Here is a 16,717-nt window from a genome sequence, read left to right as displayed (position 1 = left end):
CAAAGCGGCTGCTAGATAACACCACAGTAGAACAGAGCGCTACAACATTGGTAACATCGCTATTGGCAGGGTTGGGAGTCAATCAAGGCTCCAAGAGCCAATCAAAAATCCCAGTGGTAGCAAAGCACCATGACAAATACCAAGCAACTGATGACCCATACAACTTTGTGGAGTAGTTTGAGTAGGTTTGCGAGGCCAATGACCTCACTGATCCTACTTAACACTCCCAAGCTTTCGGACTGTGCTTAGGCGACAAGGGCCAGACTTGGTACACAAGTTTAGATGCTACAGAGCGAGCCAATTTTTCGAACCTGGGTACTCTGATAACCTGCTAGTACAACTAATGAATGTCAAGCAGAGAGAGAAAGAGGACATCTGGGATTAGGTGACCCATGTGAGGAGCCTCTTTATTAAGGGAATCCCTATGGGTGAGAGACCAACTGAAAGAGTAGTGTCCACGGTATTCATTAACAGAATACGAAGTGAAGAGCTCTACAAAGCCTTGGCCAATAACTCGAGCTTGTAGCGAGATGCGCTAGCGAGGGTCTTTGAAGAAGCTATTAGAGTGGATGACCAGCTCAAAGAGAGAAGCTCTAGGAGCTTGAGTAGAGAAGAGTCTAATGCCATGGAATCGAGAGGGCTTCAATGCCGAGTGAGAGATTAGGCCCAAGCACTCAAGATAAAGGGAAGGGCACTGACTCAAGACAAGAGGTAGTGGAGATGAAGATGGAAATAGCTAAACTACGGGAGATGATGAGATGACCAACTTGCCCACATATCCAATGTGTGCATTGTGGCAAGAACCACCTGCCAACTGAGTGTTAAGACCCTAGGTCATGACCTTGTGCTAATTGTAGTAGGTTCGGTCATGATGCCATGCATTGTTGACTACCTCGGAGACTCCCATACTTGCAACCCTATGGTCAACCCTACCATGCGAACATGCCACCAAACTTCTTGGAAAGGGAAGTCCCATTGGGCCTCCTAGCACCTAATGATGCTAAGCCGACCATCCCTAGGATGGAGATAAACCCTACATGCATCCTTAGACCACGGAGATCCTCACTACAAGATATAGGCCTTATACCGACGTTAAAAGCGATGAAAATGTTCATAAAGAGATTTGCCCCCGTTGTTGCAAAAAGCGTCATTATTGGCGATGCCATAGAACAATCGATATCAACATCGTTATTAGCATCGCTATTTGCATCGGTATCAACATCGCAAATGCGATGCTGATGCCGACGCAAATAACAACGCTTTGCGACACATTTTGCGATGCTAATAGCCACGCGTGCATTAAATTTGCGACGCTAGTAGCGACGGTAACATGGAATTTTTTTTTGGTGGTAGGACAGCAAGCTGCCCTGCCACATATAGCACTATGTGCTTTATTTGGGCCATACAAAATAGTTTCAGTAATGTGTACAATGCTCATGTAAATAAAGAGAAAGTGTACTTAAATCATAACACTGATACATGAAATAAATACATGATTGCATAATGAAAGCGACTGGTACAATCATGGCAAGATACTACTACTACATAGAAAATGCCTACACAGATCATGTGACCAAAACAGAAGGGTATGTGAGCTCCAGGGATCTAAGGGTGAGCTATAGATCATCGCCATCTAAAACCTTGTCCTGCCACAAAGGAGCATCAAACAGACTCTACAAAAAAAGAAACAACTACACATCAGTCCACCATACAATAATGCATTCTAATTAAACATGGTAACTATGGACAAGAAAGATGAGTGACTTACAGGGCTGCCGCATCCATACAATCGGTCGATCAATGTAGTGAGACCGTGCCTCTGCATATCAAGTCTTAAGGCTGGTGGGATCGTGATTTGTAAATGGAAAAATGCAAAGAAAAAAAAATACAACTGTTAGAAACACGATTGTCAGTACAAAGGATATTGCAAGCAAAACAAAAGAAAAACTTACAAAGTCCTCTAGATATGTCCTGTGGCTGCCACTCCCAAGATGATGGACCACTCCAACCTCTAGTTGTGCCCTCACCACCTCGCGATGCTATCTCCAACATCCTAGAGAATCTATAGTCTCCTCCCTGAGTCGGCACTAGTCGTCTACGTCTAACCACTCGTGCTTTGAAGCCCCACTCTTGAGTGCCTTGTGTGCGTCTGATCGTCTGTGTGACATATATACATGCATGTACTTCATCATCTAGCCCATAGAAAACCTATCTACTGCAGCTGGTACCGAAAACCCCTCATGTAAGGATGCTACTATGTAGTCCTTGGTCCCCTCTAGTATGTTCTTCCAATGATCCAAGATGTTGTGCCAAAAAACTTGTTGGCACAACTCTCTCATGCGAGCCATCACCCTCCTCCCCTCATCATTCATGATGATGGCTCCTGACCTATCATCTACAAGGTAGCATACCCATCTAGGGTATGCCTAAGATGGGTCCTCTCCCACCTGCGATCACGCTTCTCCTGGGCATATCCAGAAGACCCCTATACATCTGGTGTACCTACTGGGGTAGTATCTATCAGAGTAGCACTTTAGGGGAGCCACTTGCAGACGGCTGAGCAAAAGCCGGAGTGAGTGGAGTAGACGTCTCCACAGGTGTGACAAATCTCGGAGGTGATGCAACTCCAGCAGAACGACGAGACGGAGACACTGCATCCATACCTCCACAGCAACCACCTGAGCCATGCTCTCTCGAACTGCCACGAGAGCGAGGAGTAGCACCTGGTATGTCAATAACATACCACCATTGAGGTTAGAAAATTACTTGTTCACAATCACATGTACAAGAGAGATTTAACTATTGTAACATGTACCATGTCGTAACATAATTAAAAAACACATGAGTTCATGTAATTATTCACAATGGGCTGGCAACACAAACATGTCACGCAAATCCATCCATTTTTTTTCGGAATCCATTTCAAGAAATCTAGATGGACCTCGTCGAACTATTGCTCCAACTCCTTCAAGTATCACTTTGAATCACTGCACATTGAATAGGATCATGGAGAAGCTACGATAATCCACCGTGACAATACTTTGCAAGTTTCCAAAATACTCCATCTCATTTATAACCATATTTGGATCCATTGCTCGTCGTCAGCTCTCTTGCTCGAACCTTGCCATGATACCACAATCTGTTATGGAGCGCATTTTGTCAATACGCTCCACGTGAAAATGTCGTCCACATGACCACACTGCACTATATTTTGTACTGTACATTGAAACACTCAATTAGTTTTCACATATAAAATATAGATACGACAAACCCTAAACACATCATCACCTTTGGACTACATCCCCTCGAGAATTCCAACTCTTTGGTTGAGACCTCCGCCCCTTCGCAAGACGCAACAGTTGAAGCTCCATACAATCATTGCATTGACATAAACTACGGCATCTCCTCCATGCCCTCGGGATATCAAATCGGTCAATGGCACGTACTACATCGAAATACAGATCGCGCTTCCTCTCAATATTTCCTAGCTTGCTGGTACCTAGCGAGCCACGTCTCCATAGAGGCATGGTGTAACATAAAAAAGCGATTCACTTTCTTCTCCATTGCAACATCCATTCTTTTTTCTACCCCATTTTTAACCACCACATCTCCGATCAGTCTATCATCGTCCTTCAGTGACCATAGCATACTGTTGTCAGAATCCACCGTTGGTAACCATTGTGAAATATGCACTAGCACCTCAGACACCAATCACCCTTCAGCCATACTACCTTCTGGTCGAGCTTGTTGTCACACAGTCTTTTAGGGTTTTCATGAAGTGCTCTAAGAAGAACATCCATCGCGTATGGACAGGTCCAGCAATCTCCACTTCATCTACAAGATGCATAAGAAGGTGGATTTGTATCGTGAGCATGTTGGTAGGCATGTATTTCTCAAAGAGACAGACCGTCTCCACTGCTCCCAGCCTCACAGATTCAATAGAGGACGTCTTAATCTCCTTCTGTGAAATCCATTGCACTAAAGTCGACAACCTGTAAATTGCCCTGCGTATTTCTAAGGCATCTTATGATCGCGATCGGTAGTACAAACTACCACAAATGAGAAAGCATTATGAACAACGACTACACTCCAAATAGCAAAATATGCAGGCCACTTACAATCCATTCGTAGTACAAACCTGACATATCTTATGCTAATCATGGGATTTTAGCCCTAATAATTGGTCATCTTTAGAAAATGCAGACCTGAGAGAACGCATCATACCCGTCGGAGTGCAGATAGACTTGACTATTTGTTTCACAATGCGCTCTTCTTTAGTGGACAAAACCCAAGGAGCACGAGGTAGTTGCAAGCGACCATCAGCACTCGACTGTGGCCAAAGCGCCTCCATCTTGCCTACCTCCTTCAAATCCATTTGTGCGCCTATAGTGTCTCTCTTTCCTATGATGTGGTCCCATAGCAAGCTGCCCATGTTCTTGAAAATATGCATGGGATCCAACAAGTGGTTGATCTGTAAGTGGGTCCACCCGTATTTTGCTTGCACACTTAGGAGTGCAAGCAGTGTCTTCAGGTGAGATACTCGACACCCATCATATAATGGTATGGATGCTTCCTCTCTAAGCGGATTAGAAGTCTCGACATCCATGGGCATTAATGCATCGATCATTGCCTCCATCTCAGGCTCTAAGATTGTAGGTAAGTCTCGAAGGCTGCCTATCTCCTCTGGTATTGACGGTATAGATTGGGTAGTACCTTCGAAGTGGTGGATTGGCTCAGGCACTCCATCCATTGCATGCCCACAAACTCTTCTAACTGGCCGCAAAGGGTGCACTCCTCCTTGGGATGAGACGTCACCTTCCTGGATAGAAAATTTGTCAGCCACACCCAATGTTTTTGTATATGGTATTCAATTAGCTTGCGAATACAATGAATGATTGAAATACACTTTTCTTACCATTTGCTCAAAATCTGAGATCGCCTGATCAATGATCTCAGATTGAAACTCGCCGAAGCATTGTACATGTTCTATAGACAATCGACGTTTTCGTCTAATTGCCAGCTTACATTAAGAGCAAGGACATGGGATACGTAGATTAAGATACGTCTCGCGATCTTGAACATCATAACCTTCATCGTTTTCCATTTTGTCTACATTATGACAAACAATTTGTTTTGTTATCATTCTTTTTTTCTTTCTTAAAATTTTTGAGAAGGGATTTCTTCTCTTGTAACTCAACAAAAATTAACGTATGTAAAGTCTCCACCCACCCATAAATTAAAGTATGTCAGAGTGTTTCACGTCTCGTGGTATTGCATCGAACCTCACCGGACCTCGCCACCACTCTCTCTTTGTTTTTTATCCATTCATTCTCTCCTCTCCTTCCATCTCTCTCTCTTTTTCACTTTCTTTATTATGTTGTATGTTTATTCCCTCTCTCGTTCCTTCTTTCTTTTTCTCTTCCTCTCCCTCTCTCATTTCCTTTAACAAAATATATATCTCTCTCTACTACCAAATTCCTTTAATAAAACATCTCTCTCTCTCTACCACTATCACTACCACTACCACTACCACTACCACTACCACTACAATAAACAAGAAAAGAAGAAAAAATAACAACAACAACAATAACTACTACTACTACTACTACTACTGCTACAAAGAAAAAAAGAAAAAAAAACTACTACTACTACCACTACTACAACAACAACAACAAAAAAGAAAACTAAACAACAATAAACAAGAAAAAAAAACTATTACTACTATTACAACAACAATAAACAAGAAAAACACCACTACTATTACAACCAATGACTACGACTACGACCACGACTACGACTACGACTACGACTACGACTACGACTACGACTACGACTACGACTGCAACTATGACTAGACTACGACTACGACAAACCACTACCACTACCACTACCACTATAATAAACAAGAAAAGAAGGAAAAACAACAATAACAACAACAACAACTACTATAATAACAACAAACAAGAAAAGAAGAAAAAACTACTACTACTACTACTACTACTACTACAACTACAAACAAGAAAACTAAACAACAATAAACAAGAAAAGAAAAAAAACTACTACTACTACAACAACAACAAACAAGAAAACTACTATTACTACTACTACAATCACGACTACGACTATGACGACTACGACTACCACAACAACTCTCTCTCTCTACCACTACCACTACCACTACCAAGAATAGAAGAAAAATTAACAATAACAACAACAACTGCTACTACTACAATAACAACAACAACAACAAATAAGAAAAGAAGAAAAAACTACTACTATTACCACTACTACAACAACAACAAACAAGAAAACTAAACAACAATAAACAAGAAAAGAAAAGAAAAAAACAACAACAACAAACAAGAAAACTACTACTACTACTATTACTACTACAACCATGACTACGATAACTAAGACTACGACTACCACAACAACAAACCACTACCACTACAGTAAACAAGAAAAGAAGAAAAAACAATAACAACAACAACAACAACAACTACTGCTACTACAATAATAACAAATAAGAAAAGAAGAAAAAACTACTACTACTACTACTACTACAAACAAAAAAACTAAACAACAATAAACAAGAAAAGAAAAAAAACTACTACTACAACAATAACAACAAATAAGGAAACTACTATTACTACTACTAGTACTACTACTACAATCACGACTACAATGACTACGACTACGACTATGACTACCACAACAATAACAAACTAGAAGAGAAAAAATTAAACAACTACTACTATCACTACCACTACCACTACTACTACTACAACTACCACAGCAACAACAAACAAGAAAATAAGAATTAAACAATAACTACCACTACCACTACCACTACCACTACCACTACCACTACTATGACTACCACAAAAATAACAAACAAGAAAATAAGAAATTAATAAACTACCACTACCGCTACTACCACAACAATAACAAAAAATAAAAAAAGAAAAGAAGAAATAAAATAACAACAACAATAATAATAACCTCTCACTCCCTCTCTCTCTCCCTCCCTCTCCCTCTCCCTCGCTTTCTCTATTTCCCTATTATGTTTAATGTTTTCTCCCCCTCTCTCTCATTCCTTTTTTTCTTTTCTCTCTTCCTCTCCCTCTCTCAATACACGTGATTTTTAACAAAAATAAGTAAAAGAAAAAGAGAAAAAACAAAAACAAAGTAAGAAGGAACAATGCACTCATTGTAAAGGCCCGAGGATGGATTCGGCGGCTCCTCTTCGCCCTCCGTACACTTCCTCCTCTTCTTCGCGAACGGCAGCATCGGCAGTGAGAAGCTTTCCTTCTCCCTCTTTCTCTCTTTCTCTCCCTCTCCCTCTCAAATGCAAGATGGTGTTTGATCTCCCTTTTGCTCTCTCTTTCGTTTGTTTGTGCAAAATAACGCACTCGGGTTTTGACCCGTGTTTTTTCGTCTAAGTACCGTCACTATTTGCATTGCATTTGTGACACAAATAACGATGCCGCTATTTTGCGTCGGAAAGCACCGTCGCTATGCCTCCGTATCCTTGTAGTGCCTACGTAACCCATCCAATGAGCGATACTCCAATCCACTATGTGGAGGAGTCAAACAGCGATGAGCCTTATGTAAACCCTTATGTATCATACAATGAAGAAGGCAATGCAGTCCTTATGGACTACTGACCAGTATCAGTGATAGCATTAGGTAGAGGGGGAGGTAGAGGCCTAGGAGGGCAAACCCAAGAGCCAGAGGCATAGGAGGGTAGACCCAAGAGCCAATCGTGTTGGACTTTCAGTCACCCAGGACACGTTTCTTCATGGTGTCTCGAGAGGGAGCAAGCAAATAGAGATAAGACTGACCTAAGATGCGATGAGTGTGTGATCACTCATCTCTTTGTTGTTTGCCCTGGACAGAAGCCATTCTCTAGTTTGTCAAATAAGCCATTAGTTCCATTGGGGTTGTTTGGTGTCGAGAGATTCGATGGGAAGGCCATGCCTATCCCATTGCACGTCATGGCCCGCGCATAGACAAAGCAATCCATGGGGTTGTTTGGTGTCGAGAGACTCGATGGGAAGGCCATGCCTATCCCATTGCACGTCATGACCCGCGCATATCATTGCCATGGCCTAGCAACCTTGATGCAATCTCAGTTTGAAAGAAGAGCCGGAGATAGAGGAGGAAAAGGCCAGATGCTAAGGTCACTCTCAAAACCGAAAGTGCCACAACACTATCTGTTGGAAATAAGGTCATTGACACAGAGGCAAAGAGATCGGCTCCATGGATGGCTGAGAAGGGGAGTGCTAAGGTCGGAGAGTATCCCAACCTGAAGCGCCAACTTGAAGCCATTGAGAAAGTGAAGGAATGGGTGAAGGAGGCCCAAGAGTACCTAAAAGACGCTGAGCCCATACTAGAAGATGAGATCGATGATCTCTTAAGAAAAAGCATGCCATTCTTTCCCCCATGACCAAGATCAAGGGACGTGTTGGTACCATAAGAAGTATCGCTTAGACAAAGTCTGAGTGCTAAGGGACAGCAAACCAGTCAATAGGGCCATTGGCCAAGAACTGTAGAGTTATGAGAGAGACAAGCGGCTAGCAACCTCCTTAATACATTAGTGACCACCCCTGTGACTCTAAGCTTAGGTGATATGCTTGGGCAACATCCAATGCTATGGCAAGAGCTGAAATAGTGGGTCACAGAATCAAATAATCCAGTGGCCACAGACTTGCCTAAGTGGGTTTGTGACACCAATATGGACACTTGGATGGCCTTTTGCAACACTCAACCCTTCAAGTGGAATTCCCTACCCTCGAAGGATGGGAGTGGATTTTGACTCCAGTGTCCACAGCCGCTATGATTTTCCAAGAATTTATAATCCATATTGTACTACATATGAAGATGCCCTCGTCTTCACATCAAAAAATTTGTATGATACCCTAATCCACTTCATGCCCTGACCCCGCCTTTATTACTACTTGTAATTACCTTAGATTGATTAGGATACTCCTTAGGCAAGACCCCACTCTGTAGGAGCATAGCCTCCCAGTCCTCCATTTTGATCCTAATGCTATAGATAGTTGCGTGAAGGCTCGACTAATGATGCGAGCTGGTTTACTACCTTTATTTCTCTTAGCTCTTCTAGAGGATATGAATGATAGCCGCTTCACCCGCTGCAATCCTCCATTCCTCTACACCACCATCCATTAAGTCCGCTTAAGCCTCAAGGGCTATCTCCAAAGCCGCCAATTTCTTAGCAATTCTATTAAGCCCCCTTCTCCACCTCACTCCAATGACGAAGACTAACTTTTATCATGACTATGTAACTTGGCTTTAAAGAAGAAGAAGAAGAAGAAGAAGAAGACGAGAGATAAGAAAAACAGAAACAAAAGACAAGGAGGTACAAAGCAATAAGGCAATCACATAGAACGAAAATGGAAAGAGAAATCACACGTAGACACAGCAAACTGCACATAGGTCACAGTCACTGCACCTAGGGGTTCTCAAGCTAGGTGCATCTGGTGGCCTCGGTTGGCGGCCGACTCTATGTCTATGCTCTATGTCTAACCCCCTAGCCTTTTTGATTCCCCACCACACATGCTTAGGGCATATCAAGAGCAGGACATACCTAGGAAGGTAACTCTTGCCTATGGTTAGACCTATCACCCTAAGCTCCCTGCCCCGCACCTCCCTTATGCACAAACTGGGTCCTCAAGTATGGGACAACACCACAGGAACACTGAGGTTTGACCCAACTCCTAGTTCCACAAGCACGCGCACCAGCACTCCACGGTAATGCAAACACACCCCTTAGAAAGTACACAACTTTGTCTTGCAGGTTAAGATCGTGCCACATCAAGGAAAGAACACAACGAAGGAAACCCGTCCAATGGCATCCTCAACCTGGAGGACAGGTCCACCATCTTTGGCTTCTCCAAGGAGGATCCTCCCAACACCATTTTCAATTTCAAGGGTAGATCCACTCCTTGCCAACCTTACGATAGGGGTTTGTCCCAACACCATTTTCAATTTTAAAGATGCAGACCCCCCCCACAACCAGCTCCCCGGAGGGACTCACTCCAATACCATCTTTAATGACAAGCATACATCCCTCCAACACATCCTCAACTAGGGCTTGTATACAAACTCAAAAAGCCACTCGGCTATTCCATCACCACCGACCATTTCACCACCCAACAGTGCCATGGGATTGGCACTCGGCTAGGAAGGGGGTAATGTTTACCGCAAAGCAGGGAAAGAGAAAAAAGAGGCATCAAGAAGACAAGTGCGAGGCGGAAAAAAGAAAAAGTTCCTCACAAGAGAACGGGCAGGGAAAAAAATCTAAAAGCATGGGAAAAACCACCATGAGTCCAAGGCGCAACTATGGAAGGTGAAAAAGACCAAAAGCAAGAAAGCGCACCTTTAAATATAAAGACACAGCCAAAATCTTTGTAAAAGAGTACCAGGCTCCCTCCTATGGAATTTGTAACCATGGAAGGGCGGTAGGACTAAGCTAGAAAGTTAGGGCAAAGGGAAAAATAGCCTATGCCACGGCCGGCCATGTAAAAAGGGGATGACAGCCCAAGGGAAAGAGGGTATGTATATAAGCCAAAAAGTTAATGGAAACTCTCATTCTTTGGTGTGTGGCAAAGTTTAATCTTCTTCTTCTCTCCTTCTGTTCTCTTGCTTGCTTTGTGAGTGCTTGAGGGAGGGGGTGTGAGTGAGTGAGAGAATGAGCGTGTGAGGGTGAGGGATCTTGGAGGTGAATCCCTCCACCATCTCCTCTCTTCTTCTCCTCTCTTCTCTTCTCTTTCTCGTCTCATGCATGGCTATGGAGGATGGAGCTTGGGGAAGAGGCTTGAGGATGCTTGAGCTTGCATCATGAATCTAGAGCTATCGGAGTGCTTGAGAGAGGAAGCAACTCAATCAGGCATCAAGGTAAGCTCACTACACTTGTAGAGAGGGATAGTGCATCGGCTATGTGAGAGGTAGCCATTAGTGCTTGCTTGAAACACTTGAAGGAATAAGCAATCCGTGGGTCTTGGCGGTTGAGCGAGAGAAGCCTCAACAAGGAAGATGGGCCCATCCCCCCATGATGTGCAATAATGAAGTAGAATATAAATTACAATTTCTATATTAGGTTATTGCACGTGAAGGATTTATGCCCCCACCACTTGGAATATGAACTACCAAGTGTGGCTACCTCTCACCCAAAAAACTTGGTAGCTAGTATATTATCTTATCATGTATACACCCATGAAGGTATCTTTTCAAACACTCTAAGAGTGAATGCTAGAACATGAAGGTCTATGGTAGCAACAAAGGCAGAGATGTTGCCCTATTCATAATATTGGACCTATTCTCTACTCACCCATATCTAGATTTTCTTGTGAACTATACAATATACTTATAAAATATTCAAAATAAAATATCAAATGTATTATTTTGACCTTCAAATATGCACCATGTTATGCAAAGTACATTTATGCTTAGCCTTTGTACTCAATAAACCAACTATAGGTTTCTTTTTCATGCTCTAAGTAACGACTGTGTTACCAGAGAAAACATGAATCCATTGGTAGATCTTCTATCAAATATGCAACTAGCCCAATTTTCATATGTGTACCCAAATACCTATACATACTTATGTGCCTCAGAAAAAAGCCTATAGTGTGAGGTGGACTTAACATACTCCAAGGGGGCCTAGTATCTCACTCAACGTACTATCAAAGGCAATGAGGGGTGTCCAAGGGGGACACCCCCTTATTATCATTAGGTACATGTAAGTTACTCCCCAAAACCTAAGTGGGGTATAGCCAAGGTCCTAGCACCCCCTTGAACTATTTGCATGGATGTAAATGGTTGGGGGGGCCCTAGGGTTCCCCCCACCCCGCAAAAATAGTATTAAAGGCAAGGGGAGGGGGACAAGATCCCCCAATGGGGACGGAGGGCCCAACAACCATTGACCACATGGTTTTCGTAAAGTAAGGCAGGAGGGGAACCTAACAGGGTACCCCCATACTTTTGTTGTGCGAAGGTGAGCAAGGGCCTTGGGCAACTCCCTTTGATCGTTTATATTTGTAATTTAGAAGGTAACTATAGAATGTGCCATTATTCTCCCTTTCTCTCTCTAGACTCTTTTCTCTACATTAAAGCTAAATTTGACCAATATTCTTTCTCTACTCTCAAGCTAAATTTCCAAGGTGAATTTAAAAGTTATTTGTGTTTAGAAATTTAATATATATTGCACTTTATAAGGTAGGTTTTCAAAATCCCATTATTCTCCCTTTTTCTCTCTCAACTTCTCCCTAAGAATCACATTGTCAATTACAATGTTGTTTTTGTTTAGAATTAACCATGTCTTATGCTTAACAAATTACAAGCTCTATTTCAATGTTACTTTTGATTAGGAATTAAATTTGTACCTTTCATGCACAACATAATCTCTCTCTCTCTCTCTCTCTCTCTCTCTCTCCTCAATACTCAATACTCTTTACTCTTTACTCTTTACTCTAATCTCTTCTCTCTAATTACTACTTCAATTTTTTTAAATTCTTCTCTCTACTTTCTCCTTAGTCCCTACTTCAATATGCTTAGTTTTCTTGATTGTATGTTTTCAGAGTGTCACAAGGGCACATGTATGCCATGAGATCTTTTTGTTTCAAAAGTTTAGAATTGCCAACAAGGAGAGCATTCTTGAAAAAATCAACCTTGAGCAAAGAACATGGGAAGAGATTGAGTGTGAAATAAAAACAAGGTAAAACCACCATGGGTGGCCCATGGTACAAATTTTTGTGCCTCTTTCTAGCTCTTCTTGTTTAGAAGCTAGAGCTCACTAAACAATGCTCCTCTAGTTTTGTCAACTTTTACAAGTGTGTTAGCATTGAAATACAATGTTTTTTTAATTGTAGGACAAGTACAGTATTTCTGTTTCTAAGGAAGAGATGTGATTGAGAGAGTTACATTTGCTAGAGGCTACCTTTGAAACTAAAAGGAAACCATTCATAGAAAAAGAAGAGGATAAGCTCAAGGATAGAGGTTATGAGTATCTTGCCATAGCCAATCTAGCTCATGGAGAGGACTTTTTCACCATCCTTTATGAGGTAAAATGGGAAGAAAAAAAAATGGTGGCCATCATAATGGATAAACTTTATGCAATTTGTAGTGCAAATGTGTCATTTGAAAGGTAATCATCTATGAATAAAATGAATGTCTTGTTATGTTGCAATCTAAGAAAGCTAATTAATGTCTAACACTTACACCTTATAATTGCTCTTTCCAAATAGGAAAAAAGAAATTCTATTGACCTTGGCAACCACAAAGGGGAATAATCCTTTGATGACACACATGGCTGATCCTAAGAAATTTCTAGTTATATGTACCAAGTGGTGTATGTATACCACCTTCTTGGAGAGTCTTTGTTGCTTATCCAATCATTACAAGTGGATGGCACTCCCCCTTACTTGTGCACATAAAGAATGTTGCGAATCGATGCCTAAGTTGACACAATCCATCAAACGTTTGGGATACAAGTAAAATACTCTTTTAAAAATTTTTATGGTAATATGGTTACTTATTTAGCCTATAGTACTTAATGTGTTCAATCAATCTGAGTAGTTGTTTGATTGTTGTCGATGGTTGTGGAGTCTCTTGTCAAATGGAGGCATTGTGGTCCTTCCTCCTCTCTTGGAGGAGTGGCTTGACTTCATAGTGAAAATTGTATGCTCTCCAAGATGGTGTTCATACCATGGGAGTATTAGGAGTGCCCATGATGGATAGAGTACCCATTGAATGATATACCCAAGTAGGAAATGTTTCCTATTGTGTTGAGTAAATGTGATGTAGTCCAGCATTAACAATTATATGTTTATTCATTGAAATATTTAAATTAAAGATGGGGCAACACAAGGTGCGACATGACACATTGAGGTTACTAGATGTAGAGGAGGCTCCTAATGCACCAAAAGTGCTTAGCATGAAAAAAAAAGGCCTTAAAAAAGGTGGAATTTGCCAAAACCAAGATTGTGTGAAAACTAAATGTAAAGTCATTGTTTAATTTTAGTAACAATAACTTTTAAAATGTATTTTAATGATAGGAAACACATCACATATTCAAATAGCAGGTAGACAACTTGTGCGTAATATTATATTAGAGAGATAGAAGCTACCAAAAGTACAAGAAGATTATGAATGTATGAATTGTGGTTATTTTGCATTGTTTACATATGATATAATGCGATGTGTAGTAGAAATTGGGATAGAAATCATAAGCTTAGATAAAGAAGTGATGATGGCAAAGAGGGGATCAATATCTATCACAACAATTGAGAAAAAAATCTATTTAGATATATGTCCTTGAGAGTAATGATTTGTATTGGATAGTTAATACATAACAATTGCCAATAGTATTTTAAATTTGAATTACACAATGAGTTATGTAAATAGTGTAGGCAATAGAAAAAACAAAAAGAGTCATATAAGACACATCTAATAGTGTAGATTGTAAAAATTACATAGCATAGTCAATAGAAACTGAGCAAAGAGTAGAGAATATATAGGTAATATGAGAAGAACATAAATTTCTTTGATTCCAAACAAAATTATACAAAGATACTCTATTCACCTGTGCACTTTCACTGTAAATCTTAGATGATGATCCAAATAGATGATAGGCAAAGAGCCTAAGGCTAGCTGGAAGAACTCTAACTAGGTGAAAGGTAGATTGATTATGGCTTTGGAAGGGTCTTCCTTTTATAGCCCGGAAAGGTAGTCTGGTTGACCTAATTGACCATATTATGAACCTTTCCTAGTCAACAAGGGAATATTCCAAGGAATATTCAATTTAAAAATAAGGGTCTTTGATAACTCCCCACACCTTGCAACTCAATGCATTGTACCTCAAGTTGCTACCATCATTAACTACTCTATCTAACCTAAAGACTAGATCCACAAAGGTTACTTTTTTTCCATCCACTCACATAGACCTTAATTGACATACAAGTTAGGATCCCCAACCAATGTCTAGGCTCACACATTACTTCTCCTCATAATGAGGACTTACAACTTAGAGCACCATAGATCATTGATGGCACCTTATCAAGGTGGGGCATTAAGCATATCTAACACCCCTCTCAATGTCCACTTGTCACATGTAAAATACATCCTCAATCCAATGCCAAGTCTCTAAATATGAACTTGAAGTAGATCCCTTGTAAGAGAGTCAGAGAATATATCTAATCCATTCATCTCCATTGAACAATAGAAAAGATCTATTATCCCATCCTTGATCAAATCATGCACGTAGTGGTATTAGATTTTAATATTTTGGTGTGTGTATAAAACACTAGATTTTTGGCAATGGCGATGCAACTCTGATTGTCACATTTTAGCAATGTTGAGTCTTCATCCAACACTCCCATATGCCATAGAATCCTCCTTAACCATAGTACTTCACATGCAACAAAACAAGTTACCTTGAACTCTATTTTGATAGAAGACAATGTCACTCTTGGTTGCTTCTTACTAATCCAAGAGAAGAATCTTGAATCCAAAGAGAAGAAATATCTTGAAACTAATTTTCTGGAATCACTATCACCTACCTAGTCTAAGTCATAGTTTCCCATGAGAGAACTTTTAGAATCTTATGTGATACCATAGTCAAGAGTTCCTTTCATGTATTTGAATACATTCATCCTAGCTTTCCAATTATTTTCTCATGGCTTGTTTGAGAACCTACTCTAAACACCAATAGAAAAACAAATGTCTTGTACAAATAGATGAGACTATCAACTAATCTCCTATACTTCCCAATGACTACTAGCATTGATGTATCCTCAATGGATAACTTCACATTAACCTCCATAGGTGTAACTATCTCCTTATATTTGATAATGTCAAATGCTTTTAAGATCTCCCATTCATACATCTTCTAAGAAATGAAGATTTTGCTAAGCTTTTGGTAGACTTCAATCCCCAAACAAGAGTGTAGCTAGCCCAAGTTTGTCATTTCAAACTCGAAGCTCAAAGCCTTTCAAGTATGATGGATAATATCTTCATAGTCACCTATAAGAGGTCCTCCACATACATGACAATCACTACAAACTTCTCACAATCCCTATAACTATGCAAGTTACTATTTGAGACACATATATTAAAGTAAAAGTCTAAAAAAGAATTCATCTATATGTTGGTACTTTCAATCCATACAATGCCTTGTTTAGCTTAAAAACTTTGTTCTTAGAATGGGGTCCTCAAACCCCATTGGCTAAGTCATGTACATCTCCTCCTTGAAGTCACCATTCAAGAATGTTATTTAACATCCATTTGGTTGGCTACTTTTTGTAAGTAGTCATTGCAATAATTGTGCAAATAGTGGTCATTTTGGTAGTTGAAACAAATGATTCTTGAAAATCAAATCCTTCAATCTATGAAAATCCTTGTGTAACTAATTTGGCTTTGTACTTTTTCAAAGTTTCCATCATCCTCATACTTACCTTCCACACCCACTTGGTGCCAATAATCTTTCTCTTTTACACACATCATTGTAGTAAGCCATCTTGTCCTAACCTATAGAGTTGATTGGCTATCAACTGATAGGGTTGTATCTTGAGGATAAGTCGCCAAAGCCTGGCCTTCTCTCAATAGGTCTTTTGGGTAGCCCGTACTCTAGTACTTGGACTATGTCATCCGCCCAGTATGGCATCAAGTTGATTCTCTAAATAAGTCCTTTTTGCTA

At 40.6% G+C, this 16,717-nt stretch overlaps 1 long non-coding RNA gene across 1 annotated transcript; it reads right to left on the bottom strand.

The window, feature by feature from the left end:
* Window positions 1-1,555: 1,555 nt before the first annotated feature.
* On the bottom strand, window positions 1,556-3,614 carry LOC148037504 (uncharacterized). The gene is made up of 3 exons (XR_015690789.1): window positions 1,953-3,614; window positions 1,769-1,839; window positions 1,556-1,673 (listed from the first exon to the last, which is right to left on the bottom strand). It is a non-coding gene; the product is annotated as an uncharacterized LOC148037504 (long non-coding RNA).
* Window positions 3,615-16,717: the final 13,103 nt, after the last annotated feature.

Source organism: Lygodium microphyllum, chromosome 4, assembly GCF_053477565.2.
Source record: "Lygodium microphyllum isolate KBCC chromosome 4, Lygodium_microphyllum_v1.1.10, whole genome shotgun sequence".
Taxonomy (NCBI): domain Eukaryota; kingdom Viridiplantae; phylum Streptophyta; class Polypodiopsida; order Schizaeales; family Lygodiaceae; genus Lygodium; species Lygodium microphyllum.
The sequence above is the reverse complement of the archived record's forward strand: the minus strand, read 5'-3'. Positions and strand labels throughout refer to the sequence as shown.